Below are 17,520 nucleotides of genomic sequence, written 5' to 3'. Positions count from 1 at the left end.
TGTTGTTGTGTATATCGTACGACGTAAGCTTGTAAAATAATAATAATAATAATAATAATAATAATAATAATAATAATAATAATAATAATAATAATAATAACAACAACAATTCAAGACAAATCTAATAAGTGCGGCCCCGTGCCTATGGGTAGCGAGTCTACAGCATACCGGGAGGGTGTGGATTTTATTTTCTGCTAGGTCCAGACATTTATATCTGGATATGAGGGCTGTTTTGAGGTTCACTCAGCCTACGTGATAACAACTGAGCAGCTACCTGACGGTGAGGAAGCGGCCTCCATCTATGAAGCGAAGAATGATGGCCAAGAGAATTCGTCGCGCTGACCAAAGCGTTACCTCGTAATCTGCAGGTGTTTCGGGTGAGCAGCTTGGCGGGCCAAGATGTATCAAGGCTGTAGCGTGAGGGGGGTTGGTTTTGTTCAAAATCTACTTAAGTACCTAGATATATTCCTGTTGCAGACGAGCTACTTCTCTCCACACAGGGTTGGCGTCAGGAAGGGCATTCAGCCGTAAAACTGGTTTAATGCATTTCCGTGCCGACCCGAGACAATTATGGGAACGGTGAAGGAGAAGAAGAAGAGTTCCAGGCGTCATAGTATGTTAGCGGGGTTTCCTGGTTAATACTATAACATTTTGGGCAAACGAAGAATAAGATCCCTCTTCCAAACGGAATACAGTTGCAGTCACTCAGGACCCAAACCCGAGACCTCTCAGATTCCAACTTAGCTACATAAAACATACTACAGAATTTTTAGAGCTACAGAATCTCTTATCGAATTATTATAAGTTTAAGTTTATACGAGCTTCTAAAACCTTTCCGTTTTCATATACAAGAACACAATCACTTTCTCTTATGAAATATATTCCATTACGGTATTTTAACGACGTTCTACCAATGTAAAGAATGATACAACTGGTAAATTCCACCTTTCTCGGGAAGAGAATCTTGAATATTCGCACCGTGGATGCTTCGAATGTAAATTAGCGCCTGTGTGCGGCAACCAGTCAAACACAGCTGTTGCGCAGCCTGCATGATGTAATTACACAGGGAGCTACATTGCGCTCGCTGCATGACATTTCACACATCTCACGTTCGGACAATAAAATCACAACTATCGTAGATATGTAAACAAATAAAAAACTTATATTGTATAGTATTGTTTCATATTTATTATCGTTGTACCAGTGGCGTACGGAGAACATATTCATTACCCCAGCTGCAAACAAGTGTTCTTTTTAATATATTCAATCGTAGCCCCAATACACTCTCTAAATCCAACATTACCATTTTATAAGGCTGCGTTTTTCGTGGAAAAGTCTACCTGAGAAAGATCTTTCAAGAATATTTTCAACCACACGCTCGCACATATTTCCAAATTGATATCCACGCAAGTGACACCAACATAAGTATAGCAGATTTTAAACAATGTACTTACAGTTTCATCTGGTGACGCTTCGTGATAGTACAGTCATGGTTTTCACAAACATTCACTGGGACTAACTATTTGTTTGTTTTACTTTAAAAGCCTAATCTAAACTAATGAGCAAAATTTAACTGGTATTTTACCGTCGCGGAAGTTTTATAGTTCCACTCGCATTCTGAGTGTACGTGCATCAAAGACAAACGAGGGGAAATATTTGTCACGACGTATAACACACGTTATATTCATGCTGTCACAGAACTCGCGAAACCTTCACCTATAATCCAAGAGGAACACTACAAAAATTCACTAATTACCACCATCACATAACTCTGTGTTCATCCTGGGCAACCTAAATATTCCTCTGTGGCTATCGGAACACACACTCTACGTGTGCCATCAATGATTTGCTAGAAAAAACTGTATACATGACTAAAATATATTCTTCTAAATTACAACTGATTTCAAAAACTGGCTCTATTTTTATTAGCAAGACGATGTGCAAGTGGCTATACTGTTAAGATGTTGATATTTTTCTTGCAGTCTCTAGTGTGTGGCGCTGAAGACTTCGAGTGTCAAGTATTAAAACTAACATTACCTTACCTAAGCTAGCTGGCCTGTCGCCGTAAACTGCTGTCGGAGGAAGGCCTACAGCTCCGCCCCGCTGTCAGGACAAGGAAGCTTCAAGTGCATGCGTAAAGCAAGCGACCTTAAATTTCGCTGGAGTGGCTCTTTTTGGCGCCGGCAAGGAAACCCAGCTCGCTGGAGAAGCTGAACTGCGGTAGTGTGAGCGGATTGTCCAGACAAGCTGTACTTGGCTTAGATGTTTGCAATTTTTTAAACATTATAAAAAGCGTTCTAAGGAATAACTAGAAAATGTTAACACAGAGTTCTTTACCCCAGCTGGGTTAGATGGGGTTCAGTGCATGCTACTGCATTGTACAGAACAACTCAATGCTCAGTTGGGACTCAACAGAATTGCGATTTAAAGATTACTATCAAGTGTTATTTATTGTTACAGCAGTGTAGGGCATCTGTTTATGCGTTATCCTGTATTACATTCAAAATTCATTATTATTCTATGTGGCAGTCATGACAAATTCGGCTTCACTTAACTTGACAGACTCGAGACATCTTGTTTATAAATTCTCTGTACTTACGGCAAACATGCCGGTCCATTGGGACTTACTTCAAAGAAAACAAAATGAATATATGTCTCTACCAGCTGGCAATAGGAGAACCGTCGCGGCAAGTAGTAGAGACTTCGCATGTGCTGTGAGGAAAGGTAGCAGGGTCATGGACACCTCTTCCAATCCCCTGGCGGGCTCTAGATGGCCCGCCCCACCCCTTCAGTGTGGAGAATAAAAACTTGGAAGCGGAGGAGAGAATTCAGTCAGTCGTCCAACGGCTAGCTACACCTTACTTCAGAAGCTCTGTATAAGCAGCTTACTGAACAAGTGGACTGAAGCTAGCTCGTGAAGTTTTTATCTCTGGAATCGCTGACAACATCAACCTTTAGTTCCGTGTGGAAATTCGCTCAGAAAGCATTAGATAAACCCTCCCTCCCGGCCGCTATATCCCACAAACCCGAATACTATTTGTTGCCTGTGTATCCTCCCCCCCCCCCACCCCCACTTCTAATTCCCAATCACCGCTAGTATGAATCATACGGATACAACAAATATGTACGAAGCCATTAATATTTGGACACTTTGATTATATTTCTTCACGTGCTTACGCTGTACGAACCATATTTTAGGAAGAGCTCTTATTTTACAATATTTTGTATCAAGTCAGGCTTGCCTTTGTATAGGTAGTATCTCTTCTCGTGTCCTGGAGGAACTGAGGCGGACAGCGCTTTGCAGTCCAAGAGGGTCACCCGTTACCCACCCGGCCTGACTCTTTGAAAGGTGAGGCCTCTTTTCTCTTCTTCCTCCGATTAGTTTAAGAGGCGTTTAAAACAATAACCACCAACACCAGCTATGTTTTCTTCACACGTCGCACTGGCACGCACTATGCTTATTGTGTTCATGATTAACGAAGCGTGAGGGTTTGGACATGGCCACTAGGTGTCAGCTGCTAGTGACACCTGTCATTCTACATGACGCAGCACACGCCGTTCGATATGTTGTAACTATGTCACTGTTTCCGAAAAATCTTCAAAACCTGCCGCGTCCTTCGATACACCAAATACAGTGTTAATTAAAGAGACTCTCTTGGCCTCCTGCTGTCCACTTTTTGAACTTGAGTACGCTAGAGTTGTGTGGATATCAGTGTCGCCAATTAATGAACACAAAAAGTACCCACACTGCATTAAGAATATAACTAAAATGGCTTTAAAAAGGCTAGATGAACTCACCCACTAGCGAACAGAGCACAATGCTCTCACAAAAACAATGCTATTTCACCCTCTGCCTCACGAACGCCTAATGATCTTGTGGTGTGGAGTCCATTGTTTATCGCGTAGTGCATGTGATCTTAAATCAAACAACTTTGATTTTATTTCATACTTACAGTATTTGCAATCTGTGGGCATTAGAAACAGGTTGAAGTCAGCCTTTGAATTCCGCCAAAGATTTCCACACTTTTCCAAACTGTTGCGTATACTTAGGAAGTATTTTCACTATTTATTAAAACTACGCTACACACTAATCTTAATCCCGAAGCCACACGCCATTATTTATCGCAAATATATGTACACTATACATTATTACTATGTTATGTTACAGCGTCACTTTCAGTCGTGTATTTCACTAATTTAGCAACTGCACTGATTTAAACGTTGTCTCTCAGCCAAGCAGGAAGCTAACCGATGGAAGTCAGTAATTTACCGATTGATGGACTGGTTGATAGCCTGTAATAATGCAATGTAGTCCTGAAATCAGAGTTCAACGGGTGATGTAATTAATAACCGTTGCACCATTTCGTCAAAGGTCGCCTATAAGTTGAACCTGCCCCTCCACGACTTAAGTCTAGATCTCCACCCTGGCGCACTGCACTTACACTGGAAGAATCTGGGTTCTCCATCACGAACGCCTGGTTACACCAATGGCAGCAGTCTTCTGTTCCCAATCAACATCTTGTGACTCTACTTCATGTTCAACCTCCCGGATTCCATCTACCCAGACGTCAATGGAGGACTCTAAACAGGATAAGAGTCAATCAAGGAAGATGCGGCTATACTCTTTATAAATGGGGCTGGCAGAAGTCTTCTGGGTGTGATTGTGGAGCTACCTCACAGACCATCCACCACGTAATTGCCGAGTGTCCACAGAGAGCATTTCAAGGTTCTTTGGAGGACATTCATAATGCAACTGAGGAGGCCTTAAAATGGATCAATGGACTTGATTTGGAACTATAGGCTTCCTTCTGCTTGTATATATTGTGTATATATTGTATACTTATTTATATAATCTATCTGTGCACATCATACGATAAATAAATAAATAGTTGAACAAGCAGTACGAATCGTGTGCCATTCATTGTGAATATTTACAAAAATCCATTAATTACTGAAGAAAAGCATTAACAAGGGAGATAGTCAAATTAGCTCAAGTAACGAAAATTTATAACTAGAAATGTTAGCTAATTGCTACACTCAAAATTTTGTAGCAAATGACCTTTCAAAATAGCTAGAACTAGGTATAAAATGGCTAAATTGGCAACACTGGTTGATATACAGTGGGCCGTGCTGCCGTAAGCGGCTATTTGGGTGACTGAAGGGAATTATCGCCTCCAGGTGTAAAAAAAACAACTGTGAAACACTTGTCCCTTTGTCGGCGTCCCGCCTCTCGACAACTTAAGAGCACTCCTCTTAAATGCTCGAATAATCGAAAAAATAACCGGATGGAAAAAATTCAGTATTCAATTGCCTCATTCATTCTAATGGAGTTTCGAATGAATAATCGGAAACATAATCGGATGGAAAAATATTCACTACGCGATTGCGAAAAAATAATCGGATGGAAAAATTCACAATTCGATTGCCTCATTCATTCTAATGGCGTTTCGAATGAATAATCGAAAACATAATCGGACGGAAAAATATTCACTATGCGATTGCCTCATTCATTCTAATGTAGTTTCGAATGAATAATCGAAAGCATTATAGGATGGGGAAAAATATTCACTACGCGATTGCCTCATTCATTCGAATGGAGTTTCGAATGAATAATCGAAAATATAATCGGATGGAAAAATTCACAATTCGATTGCCTGATTCATTCGAATGGAGTTTCGAATGGATAATCGAAAACATAATCGGATGGAAAAATATTCACTACGCGATTGCCTCATTCATTCGAATGGAGTTTCGAATGAATAATCGAAAACATAATCGGATGGATAAATATTCACTATGCGATTGCCTCATTCATTTCAATGAATAATCGATAGTAATCGAATGAGAAATATAATCAAATAATCGAATAAGCGATTATTTTGTATTCGGTTACGCCATCACTAGTCTGAGCCACTCAGCCCGACATGATTTTTTAAAGCACCTAGTACAGTTTGAATGCACTGGAAACTTGAGCAGCAGAGGACCTGTTGCTCTGCACTTCCGTTCTTCTAACTACAAATACTTCAATGCCCCTATAAAGACACCAGCTCTCAAGTTTCATTTTACTGCAAAATCGTAATTCTAAACAATTGTAAAGGTTGGTACTATTGGCGAGGTATTTGCACTGCTCCTACGCAACCTGATCTTAGAGCACAAAGAAGTGAGTGATCCTCGAATCTGGGTGGGGCTCAAGACAGACTCACAAAAGGGCGGAAGAGAAAGAAGCACAGAGCAAACAGGAGCAGCTAGCAACCGTCACGCTACGGAGGAGAATTGACGGGGACTTGTTTCAGCCCAGAGAATCGTCGCTGTCGTTAAAATGAACTAAGAAGCACACACAGTTTTGTTATAATATTTAACGCCTTTAAGTGTCCAATGTATAATCTTCTTTAAAGTGATCTGCGTTTGTATTGCGTGAACAAGCCTTCGTGCTCTGCCTTATAAGCAAGTTTGAAGAAGAAGCTGGTGTGAAATTTCCCTGTAAGAAAAAAAAAAAATCATAAATGCTTCTTCTGTATCTCTCGATCATGGCCATCTATCAACAGTTGCTAATTTCAGATGACCTGCCTGCACGGTTGCTAGGTTACACTTCCGACACACATTTTGTTACACACACTATTTCCGTTACGCATATTTCCCGATGACCCCTCAGTCATAAGACATATTTATATCGTTACTGCAGAAATAGTAGCTATCCACTTAGCCATTAGCTATGGAATTCGTCACTTCCGTAAGATTCTAATACTTTCTGACTCGCAATGCGCCCTTTAAAAGCTACAAATTCTCGTTGGGATCTGTCTACTCATAAGTATATATTAGCACTTTGAACTTAATCTATTCCGCCCAGAAAGCAGCCTAGGAAGTACATACCTCTCCTATGGATTAAAGGCTACGCTGGTATAAGGATAAACGAGATAGTAGACCAGCTAGCGAACACCGTCTTTAGAAACAGTAACCATATTCCGATTTCCTGCCCATAATCAAACACCAGGCCTACAGAGAATGGTCTGAGTACTGGATAACGTCACAGCTTGCAAGAGGAGAGCCTATGATAGAATTCAGCCCACCATCCCAACGCAAACCTAGTTCACGAAATTCAAACTAATACGCAGATACCTTTCATTTTTTAATAAATAATGCGTCTGGGTCGTGAAAGCTATCTATACAGCCGACCTGAACCACATCATACTATCATGTAAGAAGTACTCCCAACAGCAGAACCATCTGTACTCTTCTCTAGCGAAGTTAAATACCCCACTGCCAACCTCAATTGTCATCCTCTTATCAAACCTAACTCCACGATTATGCGCTGTACTTTCTCAATACTTACCTGACTGCAGTATTACGTTATAGTTATAAGTTATGATTCCTTTTCAACCACGATGATCTATAGATGTATGACTCTCACTGTGTAAATAATGGCCGCATGGTTTCGCGAGGCCGAACGTCATTACTAGTATTAAAAAAAAAACACTGATGTCGAAAACGAACGTGTTCATAAGACGCTTGGATTGCGTCGTCCTCTGCTAACAGTAAAGGTGGTGGTGATTATTGTTTTAAGAGGAAATACAATTGGTCGAACATCCTGTATTAACACTAAACAGAGGGGAAAATATAAGGGATATCACAGTTCGAAAAATGAAGGTATCGGCCAAATAAAGACAAGGGCCACGAAGGGCGTGAAAATGAGACACTCCCTAGGTCTCGAATGCTCTAATACCGTTGGAGGTCGGAAAAGAACAAGAGTTGACGAAAGAAGTCGGATAGGATGGAACAAGTAAGCGGAAGCAATGTCAAGACTCAGTCGCCAACACACGCTCCCAAGTTGAGAGTCCCCTGGTCCCCCCTTTTAGTCGCCTTTTACGACATGGATGTTATTTCACCGCAGCCACCCACAGGAGGATGTGTCAGAGAGTTTTCTTTAAATATAAGGTAAAATAAAGTTCCATCGAGTCAGTAATGAGTTGATAGTATCGAAGTGTCCACGCTGAAATCAGCTGAACTTGGGCCTAGTGATAGTTGGGCATCGGACACGATTCTGTTTGGTATACTGTAAGGCGTACAATACACCCACAGTAACAGTACAGGCCATGAAGGCCCTTGGAGGAGTGGAAGGTAAAGGCTTCCACCATTGTTAACCTCGGCACGTGATGGGGTAGAGTGGTTAGCTCTACGCCCGGCCGCCTTTGCCCCCAGGAACTAACCTGGTACTCATTTTTGGTGTAGGCTGAGTGAACCTCAGGGCCATATGCACCTCCGGAAGTGGAAATCTCGTTTCTTAAATTTTACGACTTCCTGACGGGGATTCGAACCCACGTCCTTCCGGGCGAACCGAGTACGCCTCGGCCAGGCAACTATAGCCTATCAAAATCACATAAAATGAGATGAGGTCTTCACCTGACCCGCAGTGGTACGGATAAGTTAGGGGGCTTGTTTAGAAGAGTCTCCTTCAATTGATTTACAGAATATTGTAGACAAGCACCGATCTCGATAGCTGCAGTCGCTTAAGTGCGACCAGTATCCAGTATTCGGGAGATAGTAGGTTCGAACCCCACTATCGGCAGCCCTGAAAATGGTTTCCCGTGGTTTCCCATTTCCACACCAGGCAAATGCTGGGGCTGTACCTTAATTAAGGCCACGGCCGCTTCCTTCCCACTCCTAGGCCATTCCTGTCCCATCGTCGCCATAAGACCTATCTGTGTCGGTGCGACGTAAAGCAACTAGCAAAAAAAAAATAAAAAAATAAAAAATAGACAAGCAGGAGATAGGGGAAGGAAGGGGAGAACTTGTGGAAGATAGGTGGGCTAATGTTTAAAGGCCAAGGAAAACGAGGGCTATGGCTTTTCTTTTCCTCAGGGAGTACGCCCAGGAGAAGTATCTGTGAGAAATTAGTATGAGTCACCAGAGCTAGATCAGCAGAGGGGAGATGGCTATCAGGGAAGTGTTATAGATCAGTGTCGGGGCAAGAGAAAGGGAAACGTAGAGTAGAGGATAGGAAGAGGGAGAGAAGGTTCTCTGGTAGCGTCGGGGCAGGTAATGGAGACCAGGGGAGGAGGAGAACTAAAGCTTAGTTGCCTTGTCTTAAAACAATAATCACCACCTCCGTAACAGCCTTGATCGGTTTCGCATTGAGAATTTAAAAAACCTGAAGTAGATTAGCCATAGCCATAGGGAGCGATGACCAAGACAGACGGAAGAGGGCTTGGTATGCCACCTGCGCTGCTCCAGATGTGTCTCCCAGATTGTGAACCAGGTAGCAGGAGCGGCAGATGGCGACTGGCAGGTGTGCAACAAGTAGCGTACAGGGAACTTCACGGGAAATGCAACAAACTCTAGTTACCATCGTCTGGCCACACAACACTTGAAAGCTAAGAAAACCCAGATAACAGTTATATTTGTATTCACCAACAATATCATCTCGGATAGCGGGCATTGTCTCGGTTTAACATTTCGTTAGCCGGTAAAATAAGAAGATGGCAGCTCGTAGACAACTGGAATATTTAATCAAAAGAGAAAATCACTGCGACGATTACCTGGAAAAAAAAAATCACATTATTAAACAAGGAATATACCGAGCTCGATAGCTGTAGTCGCTTAAGTGAGGCCAGTATCCAGTAATCGGGAGATAGTGGGTTCGAACCCCACTGTCGGCAGCCTTGAAGATGGTTTTCCGTGGATTCCCATTTTCACACCAGGCAAATGTTGGGGCTATACCTTAATAAAGGCCACGGCTGCTTCCTTCCAATTCATAGGCCTTTCCTATCCCATCGTCGCCATAAGACCTATCTGTGTCGGTGCGACGTAAAGCAAATAATAATAATAATAATAATAATAATAATAAAAACAAGGAATACAAGTAAATTAAACACAGAATGACATGTTTCGTTCTTGAAAAGACATCATCAGTTGTATCAAATTCTACTCAAAATTAAACACAGAATGACATGTTTCGTTCTTGAAAGGACATCATCAGATAGTATCAAATCCCACTCAACCATGTACAGTATTTATGTTTATGTATTTCTGTTTAATAGTTAAACCAAACCAAACCAAACCCCATGGCACTACAGCCCTTGAAGGGCCTTGGCCTACCAAGCGACCGCTGCTCAGCCCGAAGGCCTGCAGATTACGAGGTGTCGTGTGGTCAGCACGACGAATCCTCTCGGCCGTTATTCTTGGCTTTCTTGACCGTGTTTAATACTTAGGAACTTGAAATGTGGTGTCAAAACGAGAAACCGCGCAAAACCATCTTCAGCGCTGCCCAAAGTGGGGTTCGAACCCACTGTCTCCCGAATACTGGATACTGGCCGCACTTAGAGCTCGGTAAACAGCTAATTTAGGCCATGTTCTACGAGGTAGAAAATACGGGCTTCTACACCTCATATTACAAGGCAAGCGAGGAGCTGGTAGACCACCGATGTCATGGCTCCAAAACATCGAAGACTGGACTTGCAACACAACTCTCAAGTTAGATAAAGAAAGGGGTCTTTCTCCAGAGTGATCGCCGTCTGGGGAACCGGATATGGCGCTTGAAGAAGAAGAATCAATATTACCTTCTTATCTTAATGACTAAATAAATCGAAATGTAACGACACCACACACGTTCTAACACGAAATTGGACAAGTGTTTTTTCTTTTCTTTTTTTACTTGGTTGGAGTAATCAAGGTACCGTAATATATTAAATTATATATTTTCACTTCAGACGTTTGCACGTGCACCACTTAGCATCACTGAATGATATTCATAACGGAACAAGGGTATAGTCGTGCTGAAACACTGGACCGGGCTTTAAACTACAGTATATGCTGTAGAGCTACAAGCAAACCTCGTAAGTGTCTCTGAGAAGACAGACTGTAGACGGACAGATTTAACCATGCAAGTGGAATATCCCTATTAAGGGACATGAACAGATCTCCTTATATAATCAATGGATTTCCACGAAAATGTGTGGGAATGTCACCTAAATAAAAGTAAAGACATCCCGAAAATTGATTTAAGAATTAAGTGTCTGGGATGTTCTTTAACCCCGTTGCTACCTTCCTACATGTTTGGCCAACATAAACCGATACAAGGAGCTGGAAATTATTATTCCAGCGCAGTTCAGACCAATAGGATCTTTAACAGATCGCAAACAATTGCCTTTGATGGTATTAGGCTTAAAAATGGTCTTGATATTGTGCCTTCTGAGAATATTGCCAATCCTATCAGTGAGGGATTGTACGTATGGTAAGAAGACAAGACTCGAAGGACGAGAATTACGTGATAATCTGTCTTTTGCCTTAAATAATAATAATAATAATAATAATAATAATAATAATAATAATAATAATAATAATAATAATTCAGGTTAATGGACTCGATAGAGAAGCAAACAGATGAAGAGCAAGAAAACTGGAACTAGCACACCAACTCACTAAAGATACCTACAATAAGAAGAATCTCTCAAGGAAAACTAAAATCAACCACTACAACACAGTAATAAAAGTAGGGAGTAGAAGAGATGGAGAAAAAAGAAAGGAAAATATTGAGGAAAATTTGGGGACAATTAAAAACGAAGGAAGGAGTGTTTAGACATAGGGGGAATAAAGATCTATACAAGGATGAAGAAAATGAAAGGCTGTTAGACACGATTAGAAAGAGAAGAATTACATTTTTTGGTCACATAATGAGGATGGATAACAGTAGATTGACAAAACGAGTGTTTAACCATGGTTACAAGAGCAAGAACAGCAACCGGTGGATCCAAGGAGTAGAAGAGATATGACAGAGATTGGAATAACAGACAATGTAATACAGGACAGAACAACTTTCAGGAGATTGATACAAAATTTCAAGGGTCTCCAGGAGAATGAAAAGAGGAAAGGTAATAATAACATTTGGACACAAGAGAGGAGGAAACAGCAAAGTGAAAGGATGAAGAACTATTGGAAGTCAAGAAAAAAAGGATTAAGATGAATGCACAGGGTTACTTTCCTTGGTCCTTACATGGCCAAAATTGAAGAAATAATAATAATAATAATAATAATAATGTTATTAGCTTTACGTCCGACTAACTACTTTTTCGGGTTTCGGCGAGGCGGACGTGCTGGAATTTAGTCCCGCAGGAGTTCTTTTACGTGCCAGTGAAAATACCGACGTGAGGCTAACGTATTTAAACGCCTTCAAATACCACCGGACTGAGCCAGGATCGAACCTGCCAAGTTGGTATCAGAAGGCCAGCATCTCAAGCATCTAAGCCACTCAGCCCGTCTAGCTACACATTACTTCGCAGCTCATTAAGCAGTCCTTTTGCAAGTTGTGCGTTCATTTCATACATTCTGGCTTAGGACGAAGTGACGAATTTTATCCGCTGAAGGAAATGAGAAATTAGCAGAAAGAGCGCGAGGAAAACAAAACACACCTTGCAAGAACAACACAATGGATGGTTGTAGTTTCTACCGAGAGTTAGTGTGTTCAGACATTTCGCAGCTGGCGAGCGGTAAAGTGTGGGGTAGTAGCCTCGTTCATTGGTGTAGCCTGGGGCAGGCTGATACACGCAGCACCGTAATGAATACAATGACTTTTGTCAGGTCACCAGGGAGTACAGACATTGGTCTAGCCTAGGGCAGGCCGATACAGGTAGCACCATAATGAATACAATGACTTTTGTCAGGTCACCAGGGAGTACAGACATTGGTCTAGCCTAGGGCAGGCCGATACAGGTAGCACCATAATGAATACAATGACTTTTGTCAGGTCACCAGGGAGTACAGACACTGGTTCAGCCTGGGGCAGGCCGATACAGGTAGCACCATAATGAATACAATGACTTTTGTCAGGTCACCAGGGAGTACAGACATTGGTCTAGCCTAGGGCAGGCCGATACAGGTAGCACCATAATGAATACAGAGACTTTTGTCAGGTCACCAGGGAGTACAGACACTGGTTCAGCCTGGGGCAGGCCGATACAGGTAGCACCATAATGAATACAATGACTTTTGTCAGGTCACCAGGGAGTACAGACACTGGTTCAGCCTGGGGCAGGCCGATACAGGTAGCACCATAATGAATACAATGACTTTTGTCAGGTCACCAGGGAGTACAGACACTGGTTCAGCCTGGGGCAGGCCGATACAGGTAGCACCATAATGAATACAATGACTTTTGTCAGGTTACCAGGGAGTACAGACACTGGTTCAGCCTGGGGCAGGCTGATACAGGTAGCACCATAATGAATACAATGACTTTTGTCAGGTCACCAGGGAGTACACACATTGGTCTAGCCTAGGGCAGGCCGATACAGGTAGCACCATAATGAATACAGAGACTTTTGTCAGGTCACCAGGGAGTACAGACACTGGTTCAGCCTGGGGCAGGCTGATACAGACAGCACCATAATGAATACAATGACTTTTGTCAGGTCACCAGGGAGTACACACATTGGTCTAGCCTAGGGCAGGCTGATACAGGTAGCACCATAATGAATACAATGACTTTTGTCAGGTCACCAGGGAGTACAGACACTGGTTCAGCCTGGGGCAGGCCGATACAGGTAGCACCATAATGAATACAATGACTTTTGTCAGGTCACCAGGGAGTACAGACATTGGTCTAGCCTAGGGCAGGCTGATACAGACAGCACCATAATGAATACAATGACTTTTGTCAGGTCACCAGGGAGTACAGACACTGGTTCAGCCTAGGGCAGGCTGATACAGACAGCACCATAATGAATACAATGACTTTTGTCAGGTCACCAGGGAGTACAGACACTGGTCTAGCTTGGGGCAGGCCGATACAGACAGCACCATAATGAATACAATGACTTTTGTCAGGTCACCAGGGAGTACAGACACTGGTTCAGCCTAGGGCAGGCTGATACAGACAGCACCATAATGAATACAATGACTTTTGTCAGGTCACCAGGGAGTACAGACACTGGTCTAGCTTGGGGCAGGCCGATACAGACAGCACCATAATGAATACAATGACTTTTGTCAGGTCACCAGGGAGTACAGACACTGGTTCAGCCTAGGGCAGGCTGATACAGACAGCACCATAATGAATACAATGACTTTTGTTAGGTCACCAGGGAGTACAGACATTGGTCTAGCCTAGGGCAGGCTGATACAGGTAGCACCATAATGAATACAATGACTTTTGTTAGGTCACCAGGGAGTACAGACATTGGTCTAGCTTGGGGCAGGCCGATACAGACAGCATCATAATGAATACAATGACTTTTGTCAGGTTACCAGGGAGTACAGACATTGGTCTAGCCTAGGGCAGGCCGATACAGACAGCACCATAATGAATACAATGACTTTTGTCAGGTTACCAGGGAGTACAGACATTGGTCTAGCCTAGGGCAGGCTGATACAGACAGCACCATAATGAATACAATGACTTTTGTCAGGTTACCAGGGAGTACAGACACTGGTTCAGCCTGGGGCAGGCCGATACAGACAGCACCATAATGAATACAATGACTTTTGTCAGGTCACCAGGGAGTACAGACATTGGTCTAGCCTAGGGCAGGCTGATACAGACAGCACCATAATGAATACAATGACTTTTGTCAGGTTACCAGGGAGTACAGACACTGGTTCAGCCTGGGGCAGGCTGATACAGGTAGCACCATAATGAATACAATGACTTTTGTCAGGTTACCAGGGAGTACAGACACTGGTTCAGCCTAGGGCAGGCCGATACAGACAGCACCATAATGAATACAATGACTTTTGTCAGGTCACCAGGGAGTACAGACACTGGTTCAGCCTGGGGCAGGCTGATACAGGTAGCACCATAATGAATACAATGACTTTTGTCAGGTCACCAGGGAGTACAGACATTGGTCTAGCCTAGGGCAGGCTGATACAGGTAGCACCATAATGAATACAATGACTTTTGTCAGGTCACCAGGGAGTACAGACATTGGTCTAGCCTAGGGCAGGCTGATACAGGTAGCACCATAATGAATACAATGACTTTTGTCAGGTCACGAGGGAGTACAGACATTGGTCTAGCCTAGGGCAGGCTGATACAGGTAGCACCATAATGAATACAATGACTTTTGTCAGGTCACGAGGGAGTACAGACATTGGTCTAGCCTAGGGCAGGCTGATACAGGTAACACCATAATGAATACAATGACTTTTGTCAGGTTACCAGGGAGTACAGACACTGGTTCAGCCTGGGGCAGGCTGATACAGACAGCACCATAATGAATACAATGATTTTTGTCAGGTCACCAGGGAGTACAGACATTGGTCTAGCTTGGGGCAGGCCGATACAGACAGCATCATAATGAATACAATGATTTTTGTTAGGTCACCAGGGAGTACAGACACTGGTCTAGCCTAGGGCAGGCCGATACAGACAGCACCATAATGAATACAATGATTTTTGTTAGGTCACCAGGGAGTACAGACATTGGTCTAGCTTGGGGCAGGCCGATACAGACAGCACCATAATGAATACAATGATTTTTGTTAGGTTACCAGGGAGTACAGACATTCGTCTAGCCTAGGGCAGGCTGATACAGGCAGCACCATAATGAATACAATGATTTTTGTCAGGTCACCAGGGAGTACAGACATTGGTCTAGCTTGGGGCAGGCCGATACAGACAGCATCATAATGAATACAATGATTTTTGTTAGGTCACCAGGGAGTACAGACACTGGTCTAGCCTAGGGCAGGCCGATACAGACAGCACCATAATGAATACAATGATTTTTGTTAGGTCACCAGGGAGTACAGACATTGGTCTAGCCTAGGGCAGGCCGATACAGACAGCACCATAATGAATACAATGATTTTTGTTAGGTCACCAGGGAGTACAGACACTGGTCTAGCCTAGGGCAGGCCGATACAGACAGCACCATAATGAATACAATGATTTTTGTTAGGTCACCAGGGAGTACAGACATTGGTCTAGCCTAGGGCAGGCTGATACAGACAGCACCATAATGAATACAATGATTTTTGTTAGGTCACCAGGGAGTACAGACATTGGTCTAGCCTAGGGCAGGCCGATACAGACAGCACCATAATGAATACAATGATTTTTGTTAGGTCACCAGGGAGTACAGACATTGGTCTAGCCTAGGGCAGGCCGATACAGACAGCATCATAATGAATACAATGATTTTTGTTAGGTCACCAGGGAGTACAGACACTGGTCTAGCCTAGGGCAGGCCGATACAGACAGCACCATAATGAATACAATGATTTTTGTTAGGTCACCAGGGAGTACATACACTGGTCTAGCCTAGGGCAGGCTGATACACGCAGCACCGTAATGAATACAATGAATTTTGTCAGCTCACCAGGGAGTACAGACATTGGTCTAGCTTGGGGCAGGCCGATACAGACAGCACCGTAATAAGTAGGCCTACAACGATTTTGGATAGGTGACCACTCATTGGTCCAGCCTGAAGTATGCAAACTAAACCAAACCCCATGGAGCAACAGCCCCGAAGGGCGTTGGCCTATCAAGCGACCGCTGCTCAGCCCGAAGGCCTGCAGATTGCGAGGTGACGTGTCTTCTCGGTCGTTATTCTTGGCTCTCTAGACCGTGGCCGCTATCTCACCGTTAGATAGCTCCTCAATTGTAATTACGTACGCAGGGGCTTATGACGAAAGAAAAAGCGCAAGCAGATTTTACACAATGGGAAACTTTATTTTTTCTAATGAACTTTTAAGATCAAACCCAGCGAATGTGTGGAGAAAATTTCCGAAATAATCACTCCAGTGGGCAAAATTGTTCTCGAGTCCCACTTCTACCCTACAGTGTAGATATCAGGATTGTAGCCCTATACACACTGTATTTCTGTGTGTTCATTGACCAGAATGTTATCCTGTTCCTCATCCTCATGGCCCACGACAGCCATATGAGTCGCGTACGGCGTTTCGTTGATTTTAATTACTAACTAGAGGGCCTGCGCTGCTCCGCTGCATTCCTTATAAATAGGTCAGATAACTTGTCTTGATATGCCTGCCCTTTTCAATGGTTTTATGAACATTTAATAAGAAGCGAGTTATGGTATGCCGCAGTTTGTAGTCAGAATTCATTCATTCTCACGTCATCATGCCGTCTGTTTTTATCGTGCAGTTCTCCATGTAAAGCTTGGTATTGTGTCATAGAAGGCAATGGTATTTTTAATCGGATTTCTTGTTCATAGACCGGATATCTTCTGGTCTCATAGGTTAGTCTCCAAGAAGAGGTTTTAAAAAAAAAGATATATGGCCTTCACTATTTCTAGTGTAGCCAGGTTATCGTCCGATAGGTTTTCCTAGATCAGACGTCATCACGTAGTTGCTCTAGGGAGCCGGTGTTACTTGCTCCGCTCGGGACGGGTGTTTGTCACGTGACAAGAGAGCAGCAGTCATGCGGGTTGCATACCGTGGCCGTACTGTACTTGCGCCACTGGCCTTCAGTACATACTACGTCATGCACTTCCCCTACTTGCCCGCTAAGGTGCTCTCGTTCCTCGAGAGCGGGGAGCAAACTGGCTCCGAAGGCATTTCGCTCTCGAC

At 43.2% G+C, this 17,520-nt stretch overlaps 1 protein-coding gene across 1 annotated transcript in view; it reads right to left on the bottom strand.

The window, feature by feature from the left end:
• Positions 1 to 17,520, bottom strand: part of LOC136881827 (neurogenic protein big brain) — a 342,022-nt gene that overhangs the window by 214,386 nt on the left and 110,116 nt on the right. The gene's annotated exons all lie outside the window — the stretch shown is intronic.

This window comes from Anabrus simplex, chromosome 10, assembly GCF_040414725.1.
Source record: "Anabrus simplex isolate iqAnaSimp1 chromosome 10, ASM4041472v1, whole genome shotgun sequence".
Classification (NCBI taxonomy): Eukaryota; Metazoa; Arthropoda; class Insecta; order Orthoptera; family Tettigoniidae; genus Anabrus; species Anabrus simplex.
This window is presented reverse-complemented; position numbering and strand designations above follow the sequence as displayed.